Source organism: Falco peregrinus, chromosome 7 (genome assembly GCF_023634155.1).
Source record: "Falco peregrinus isolate bFalPer1 chromosome 7, bFalPer1.pri, whole genome shotgun sequence".
Classification (NCBI taxonomy): domain Eukaryota; kingdom Metazoa; phylum Chordata; class Aves; order Falconiformes; family Falconidae; genus Falco; species Falco peregrinus.
Window position 1 is genome coordinate 10,991,418 of NC_073727.1, and position 9,365 is coordinate 11,000,782.

Genomic DNA, 9,365 nt, shown 5'->3' on the forward strand with positions numbered 1-9,365 from the left:
TTCTAATAAAATGTCCTAAAGTCATGGGCCATAGAACTTCTGATTAATGTATACAAAACAGCTTGCCTCAGTGTCATAAAGAAACCAAAATAAATTACTGAACAACTAAATGAACACTTTAGCTCTTAGCTAAATAAGTAAATGAAATTCTTGATTAATACGGGAACTTCAACATCTCATCCCAATGGCCATAACAACGACCAACACCTGCAATGTCATCGTGCCTGGTTTCTATAGTGGGCCCCCACTCCGTGACCTGGCTAGGGAAAGTCTCCTGGTAGGAAAAAAAATAAAATCACAACTGACAAATAAACAAAGGCTTTCTGCCTCCTTAACAGCCCTGGAAAGAGGAAGGGAAGCTGGCGACAGGCTCTCTGCTGTCATGAGTGAGCATAATGTAAATATCTCGACAGGCAGAATCTGAGATTTTGACAGATGAACATAGCTGCAAAGCAAGTAATAACCGAGTGTTAAACCCCCGTAGTGAGGGCGCAGCCCATCTCTGCTGGCATTCTCCTTATCCTCTCTCCCCCACCCCTCCTTTGTAAGATCTTCTTTGTATTTTTTAGCTCTTTCTTCCACCTCATTTCCCCTTTCTTCCTTCTGCACTCCCCCCGCCTCCTCCCGCCGCCTTCTCCCCTCTTGGGATGTGGCAGTTTGGGCCCTGCGATTCTTCATAGTTCATTGGGTTTGCTTCGCAGGGCTTCATTCCTCCACGTCAAACAAAGATTGCGAGGAGGGGAGCAGAGGCTATAGAAAGGAGGTTACATCAGGCATGTTGTAGACAGCGCTGAAATGTGTTTGTAACCTTGCCAGATGGATGGACAGCCTCCGCGCAGCAGGGGCTCTCCAAGGCAGATTCAAAGTCACACAGACCAGAGGGTGGGGAGGGGAGGGCAACGGAGAGGCGGGATGTCAAATTTCCATATATTTCCATGAGCTTACTGTCACTTCTGCCTAGCGTGTCACTAGCAGCATATTACAAGGCTTTCCCGCACTAGTCCTGCCTATTAAAAGCGTACCCTGACCTAGATGCTTCTTTTCTCCTCGCCGCTCCCCCCCCCCCCAAAGAAAAAAACAAAAACGCATGCCATGGAAAGATGGTAGATGCTGCCTGGAGCTGGTAGGAAGCATCCCTTGTGATGGTTTGCTTGTTTGTGCTTGTTGCAGTTGCTGTTCTAAGCCATGCAAAGCAATTAAGCAACTATGACCAGGGATATCCCAGTCACCCTTTGAGTGCACCGAGGATTTGATTCAACGTCATCTAGGTACAAAGGCACGTTGTGTAAACGGGGAGGCACTCGTCACGCTGGCAAGTCTTACAGGTGTTACAGTCTGCGTCGCTCCAGTGCCTGCGGGTGCAGCCCTGCACGGAAAACCGCAGTGTCAAGCCCCATCCAGAAGGCAACAATCCCTGGACTGGGGAGCTCACATTGTAAACACATCGGAACAAGTGGCATCATTAAAAAGAGCAAATAAGAGCATTCAACACTGTTTATAAAAAGGGCTAACAGCAATGGCCAGTCCTTGATACTCCCCTCCTGTGAAAGCCTCATGGAAGAAGAAGCCTCACAGGTAGATCATCCCAAACGTGGTCTATCTTGGGTACTGTGGGCAGTGCAAGCCCAGACCTCCAACCCGCCACAACCTTCAGCTCGGCTCCACTGAAAATCAAAGGGATACATCTCTCCAGGGAGCCTTGAGCATGGTTTTTCAAAGCAGGGCTTACTCTAAACATGCATTTTTCCATGTTTCAAAATGCGCTGCAGTGACCAAATCTGCAGCCTGCACTGAAGGCTGAGTGATGCCCTGCCTGCCGCAGCAGCAGAAATATCTGTTTCCTCCTACAGAGTCCATGACACCGGTCCTCATGGAGAGGACAGGTCTCTGTCCCTAGAAGCCAATGGCAGCAACACTTCCTATCGCTGCACTGAGTCACAGCTCCCTCACTGGCCTTTCAGGCTGGAGATTAGGGAGCCGGTTTTTCTAATTCTCATTCTCCAGAACAATATAAGGTGTGTCCTAAATCATGCTCCCCAACCTCGGAGCCTGCAGGCTTTAATGTTGACTGAGCCTTACGGAGTTGATGCCCAGAGGGAGATGCTTTAGCCGGTTAGCTGAAGTGTTCCCTGCACTTGGAAAGGCTCAGCCCTCAAATGGTGCGTTTAACTGGAGAGATGCATGGGGAGAAACCAGCTTCACAATGTTTCTTCCGAAGTAAGGCAAGACTTTTTTTTTGGGAATTCATGGCTTGGAAAGATTTTAGCAGTTTTTAGGTATTAAAAATACTATCATATCATGCCCACCCAGTATCCACTTTAAAATCAAGTCCTAATCCAGCTTCCTTAATTTAGCTGCTTACAAAAGCTAAACTACCTTTGAGATAATTTCTCCTATATTTTATCTTATGCAAATGACAAATATACGTGAGTGTATGTGTGTGTGTGTGTGTTTAGTTTATCTAGTCAGCCAATTATTTATTTTATCATAGAATCATAGAATGCTTTGGGTTGGGAGGGATCTTAAAGATCACCCAGTTCCAACCCCTCTGCCACGGGGCAGGGGCACTTTCCACTAGAGCAGGTTGCTCAAAGCCCCGTCCAGCCTGGCCTTGAGCACTTCCAGGGATGGAGCATCCACAGCTTCTCTGGGCAACCTGTTCCAGCGCCTCACCACCCTCACAGTGAAGAGTTTATCCCTAGTATCTAATATAAATCTACCCTCTTTCAGTTGAAAGCCGTTCCCCCTTGCCCTATCACTACAGGCCCTTGTGACAAGTCCCTCTCCAGCCTTCTGGCCGGGCCCGTTAGGTACTGGAAGGCTGCTATAAGGTCTCCCCAGAGCCTTCTCTTCTCCAGGCTGAACAACCCCAAGTCTCTCAGCCTGTCTTCATCGGAGAGGCATTCCAGCCCTCTGATCATCTTCGTGGCCCTCCTCTGGACCTGCTCCAGGAGGTCCATGTCCTTCTCATGCTGGGGTCCCCAGAGCTGGATGCAGTGCTCCAGGTGGGGTCCCATGAGAGCGGAGCAGAGGGGGAGAATCACCTCCCTCGACCTGCCGGCCACGCATCTTTGGATGCAGCCCAGCACACGGTCAGCTTTCTGGGCTGCAGGCACACCTTGCTGGGCCGTGTTGAGCTTCGGATCAACCAGCACCCCCAAGCCTTTCTCCCCAGGGCTGCTCTCAATCCGTTCTCTGCCCAGCCTGTATTTGTGCTCGGGATTGCCCCGACCCACATGCAGGACTTTGTACCTGGCCTTGTTGAAGTTCATTAGGTTCACATGGACCCACCTCTGAAGCCTGTCAAGGTCCCTCCATGTGGGATCCCTTCCCTCCAGCGTGCCAACCACCCCAACGGCTTGGTGTCATCGGCAAACTTGCTGAGTGGGGGTGCCCTCGATCCCAGTGCCCATGTTGCCGACAAAGATATTAAACAGCACTAGTGCCAGTACCAACCCCTGAGGAACACTGTCTCTACTTGGAAATCAAGCCATTGACTGTAACTCTTTGAGTGTGACCATCCAGCCAACTCCTTATCCACCAAATAGTTCATGTTTCAAATCTGCGTCTTCAGTTTAGAGAAGAAGGTTATGTGGGACAGTGACAAATGCTTTGCACAAGTCCAGGTAGATGACATCAGTTGCTCCTCCCTCATCCACCAATGCTGTAACCACATCACAGAAGGCAACCAGATTTGTGAGGCACGATTTTCCCTTAGTGAAGCCACGTTGTCACCAGTCACCTCCTTATTTTCCCTGTGCCTTAGCATAGTTTCTAGGAGGATCTGCTCCATGATCTTGCTGGGCACAGAGATGAGACTCACCAGCCTGTAGTTTCCCAGGTCTTCCTTATTCCCTTTTTAAAAATGGGGGTTACATTTCCCCCCTTCCAGTCAGTGGGAACTTCATCGGACTGTCACAGCTTCTCAAGTATGATGGATAGTGGCTTAGCCACTTCATGCACCAGTTCCTTCAGGACCCACAGATGCATCTGATCACGTCCCATGGACTTGTGCACCTTCAGGTTCCTCAGATGGTCAGACCTGATCTTCTCCTGCAGTGGGTGGTTCTTCATTCTCCCAGTCCCTGCCTTTGCCTTCTGCAACTTGGGCAATGTGGCTGGAGCACTTGCCGGTGAAGACCAAAGAAAATAAGTCATTGAGTACCTCAGCCTTCTCTGTGTCCCAGGTAACCAGGTCTGTTTCCTTCCAGAGAGGGCCCACATTTTCCCTAGTCTTCCTTTTGTCACCAATGTACCTATAGAATCTTTTCTTATTTTCCTTGATGTCTCTGGCCAGATTTAATTCTGTCAGGGGTTTAGCTTTCCTGACCTGGTCCCTGGCTGCTCAGACAATTTCTCTGTATTCCACCCAGGCTATCTGTCCTTGTTTCCACTCTCTGTAGGCTTCCTTTTTGTGTTCGATTTTGTCCAGGAGCTCCCTGTTCAACCATGCAGGCCTCCTGACATTTTTGCCAGACTTCCTCTTTGTTTCAATGCATTGCTCTTGAGCTTAGAGGAGGTGATCCTTGAATATTAATGAGCTTTCATGGGCCCCTCTTCCCTCCAGGGCATGATACTACACTAAGCAGATCCATGAAGAGGCCAAAGTCAGCTCTCCTGAAGTGCAGGGTAGTGATCTTGCTGCATGCCCTCCTTGCTGCCCTAAGGATCTTGAACTCCACCATTTCATGGTCACTGCAGCCAAGGTTGTCCTTGAGCTCCGCATTCCTCACTAGCCCCTCCTTGTCGGTGAGAACAAGGTCCAGCATAGCACCTCTCCTTGTTGGCTCCTCTATCACTTGGAGAAGGAAGATATTGTCAATGCATTCCAGAAAACTCCTGGATTCCCTATGCCCTGCTGTGTTGTCTTTCCAACAGATAGCAGGGTGGTTGAAGTCCCCCATGTGGACCAGGGCTTGTGAACATGAGGCTGCTCCTATCTGTCCTTATCCACTCAGTCTTCCTGATTGGGCAGGGAAATAAAAGCTCTCTTTCCTCCTCATTCCATTATCTACCTTCCTGCTCCTACCATTGCTCCTTGCTCCAGCAGCTGAGGGCCAGAAAACTTTCACAGAACTCAGAGAATCCTCAAAAATTAACAAGACAAGCCTGAAGACAACAGGTTTGGTGGTTTGAGAGGGGTCAGCTGGGCCTCCAACCCACTTTACCTCCGTGTGTGGCACGACAGACTCCAGCATGCTCTGGCACGCAGCAAGCTGCTTAGCTGTTAGACCACTTCAAGGAGCTGAAAGTAGGACCTTGGAAGCTGAGAGTGGACAAGAACGAAAGGATTTGCCCTGAAGTGCCAGAATGAGCCCAGTTTTGCTCGTGCACACAGTGGATTTCCATTGCTGTCTAAAGGCATTCTCCTTGGCGCTCTGTAAAACAAGGAGTATCATGCCCCCCAAATGCCTTCAGATGCTGCTGAGACTTTTGTGACCAAACCTTGGAGCTGTTGTTTAATCACTTTGCTCACAGCCAGTTTCCTCCCTTTGCTTATAGAAATTTCTGTGGTCTGGTATGTGTTTTCAGGCAAGATCAAGCTGTTTTCCAGCAAAAAGTCTTTTCAAATCTTCAGTCATGTCTTATTTGAACTCCAGCTGGGCTTCTTTCTGAGTGCAACTTGTCATGGTTTACAACACAGCATCTCTTTCTGTAGCTGTTGTTTTACTATTCACATTTGAAGCTGACTCTGAGTTTCTGCCATCCTGTGCCCACATCGTCCCCTAGTAAGAAGCACTGGGAAATGAGGGCCACCACCACGCCATGCTCGATCTGGTGTAGTCCAGGAAATAAAGATGTTACGTTACTTTATGTTACATTATGTTATATCATAAGCAGAATGCTACAGACATCTGTGCAGAGCTACATCCAGCAATTGTATGATGCCATGCCTGACAGTTTCCCCAAATATCTGGTGAACACTTGACATTCTACTAAGGTAAGTTACTGCCTAACTACTTTTTCCTACCCCCATTCATTGGTTTCATGCCAGTAATGACTAAAGGTAACATTTCAGGCAATTACCAATTTTGAGATTTTTTTTAATTCACAGCTCAACGTTGTTTGATTTTGCAACTTAAATGATCAGCCCAAGATCTCTTTTAACCCACTGTCACAAATGTGCCATGCCTAATCTTTTTTTCTGGGTTGTTGTTTTTTTTTTTTCCTCTTGGCCTTCAAGAAAATTCAACGAAAATAACTGCCTAGGAAAGGTTATGTTAATCCTTCAGGGGTGGTTTAAATGATCTTTTCTTCCTCTTCCTAATTTCTAAATAATAAAAAAACCTGTCATATTAATGCTTATAATAAATGCTGTCTAGGAAATGACAGCTCTTTCTAGGATGGTTCACGTGTGAACATTACAGTGTTCAGCATAAGCACGATAACCTAGGTACATCCCAAATACGAATATAGCCGTGTCAGCAATCTATCCAGTGTTCTGGGGCTGTGCACAGCCCATGTTCACAGGACACAGAAGTGGCTTACAGAAAACGATTTGGTCAATTATCTTTTATTGCTCTGTTTAGCTGCATGCACAAGAGTGAATAAGATAGAAAAAAAAAAAAATTCAGAATACAAACCTGTTAGATATCAATGCAGGAACAGGGTGTGTAGAATGATCGCTAACAGTAAGTAATTTCAGAGCGCACAGAGAGCATAATCTGTTAATTTACTTATGACTGCTATCCAGCAATAGTGGTAAGTGTGGCTGGATGGAAAAGGATATGATAGAAAAAAAAAAATCTACAAATTTACGCTGCATTTGGCAGTGTCAGCCGACAAAAGGGACCCAGTAGAGCAGGTCATAGCCTGGTTAGCTGCAGGGTGCCAGAGGAGGACTGCCCAGCACCCACCCACTGCTGTCTCCCACCGCCTGGACCAGTCCTCTCAACCACGGGTGGCAATGCCAGGAGCAGCATCTCCTTCCATTCACTGGTGGATCCACACCTCGTAAGAGAGGATATTTTTATTCCCCCCAAATTTAAGGGCATCCTGCTTGAAAAAAATCATGGAGTCCACCAGTTTGTTCCTTAGGTAAAAATTTAAATCTCATGCTTAGTTACGTGTGCAGACAAATCAGTCACTAAGAAATGGAAACTAAATGGATTACAAAGCCCCACAGTTGGAAAATCTCAGCTCCTGCTGAAATCACTGGGATTTAAGCACCTATTTTCCTTCGAGGTGATGAACCAAAGTACATCCCACATCTCCTGCGGTTAAAAGAATTCCAAAAGGAGAACAGGGCTGGAAAGCTCAATTTCTAAAACCAGCAGTGTACCCATTAAAAAACTCGTGTTACATTTCATTTGGTGGCTGCTCCACAAATACTCCCAGCAGCTGTTGCAGCGTCTTGGTTGAGATTCTTCCCACCTAACTTTAGCCTTCCCAAGTGAGGCGTCCAGTCTGAATTTGATCCCTTGGCCTCCCCCGCAGCCAGGCGGCTCCTCCAGATGGCAATTCAGAACTCCAAAAATGTGGTAAGGGAAATTTCTGTGGCTCCCTAGTTGAATTTACTTTCAACAATCAACAGGCTTATAAAGTCCTGCTCTGAGAAAACACCCTTTAACCCATTAAAAACCACTGAATTCTGTCACATGGAGCACGAGACACACAGAAACCTAGATGTAAAATAAAAAAATTGTGTTAACCCTTTGAGATTTCAACTGCTCCTGTAAATTAGATGTTGTAATCCAGCAGGGAGCTGGCTGGGGATGGCCCCTGAGAGAGGATGCTGAGCTCCCAAGAACTCCTGGGGACCCCAGAACAGAAACTAATTAGCAGCATTGGCCTTATTTCTGTCTCCAAGAGGCAGCAGGGCAGGATGCTTTAATTTCAACAGTGTTAGTTTTGAACTGAAGGTAACAAAACCTGAGGTATCACCCTAACTAGAGCTGCAGTCTTCAGTGTTACAGTAAAATGGCCTTTCCCAGGCACAGGGGAGAAAAGGAGGAGCAAGGGGATTGCTCTCTGTAGCCCACAGCAGCCTCCCAGCACTGCAGAAGCAGCTTTGGGGCAGCCATCAGAGCTAATGCAGTTTTCCAGAGAGGCTATAAAGAAGTACAGCCACTTCCTCAAGTAGCACTGGTGAATTCCATGGTGCTACAGATTTCTCACATTAGCAGGCTTTAAGTAAAAGCATCTCATCCTTCCAGATAAAATGCAGACCTTCCCAAAACAGTGAGCTCCTTCAACGCTGCATAAAAAGCAGTATCTAGAACAGGCAGAATTAAATCCTTGGTCACTCAGAGGCATTGAAAAAAAATGGGATTAAGACAAGTACCAAAACCTTTGGTAGAGTGGTAAACTGAGCTACTAATTAACCTGGGCTGCTACTGTTACCCTCTTTCTAGTTTTTGGAAGGTTTGGATTTGGGGGGTTTTAAGGGTTTTTTTTTTTTAATTCCATGTGCTCCCTGTGCATAAGGGTTGGGGTATTTCTGCTCATTCAGCACACCTGAAGGAGGTAATTTAATTTTCCAGTGTGGTAGTCAAAGCTGTAATTAATCTCATGACATGCAAGCACTGGAGCTGCCATCAGTGGTGAGTGCTCATCAGCTGTGCCTAATGACGAGGTGCCTCTGCAAGGGTCCTTTGGCCACACAGCCCAGAGCAAGGAGGTCAGTCTGCTGAGCAGCGAGCTGGGTCCTGATCACCTTTGGGTGCCTGCTGTAGGTGCTGAGAGTAGCAGAAGCTGTTTTCTGGACTGAGCTTCAGAGTCCTCTGCTAAAAATTACTGGTAAGTGATGATTTCTACCTGTTAAGCCCTCATGTGATAGCATGGTTACAACTAGCAGAAAAGAACGCGGTAAAAGCTGACTGCTGAAAGTATCTGTGTCTTTTTTATTCATATCTGCACATCCCTTCAGCTGTCTGATTGGCAGGTCCTTTGAAAAGTGTTGCTTTTAGAGGAGGTAATTGTATCTTTGGTTGTTGAAGCTCTGATACTGTGATATTTGAATTTTGCAGTATAGTTAAATCTGAGAGTCATCTTTCCTGGTTAGGCTTTTCTTGACCCTTTGCTCGGAGGGGCTGGTCCCAGCCATGCTGAAATGGGTCTGTGGGAAGAGCTTTGGCCTGAGGTGACTCCTTTCTCCTCTGAAAAAAGAACTGCTGCTTTTGATCTGTTCTTTAATCTCTGCTTTTAAACCTGTTTCATGGGAAGAGCCTGCGTCCTCCTGGGACATGGTATTTCCCTTTCCTCAAACCTGGGCTCCTACAGCCCCTCCAGCTGGTGCTGCTGCCAGAAACCAGTCTTGTCCCTGTGGGTGAGGAGGGGTCTTGATCTGTTTCTCAGAAAGTGAAACTGCCCTTTCTTACCCGGGGGTCCACCTGCACAAATCATTTGAGCCCCCAAGGACTGGC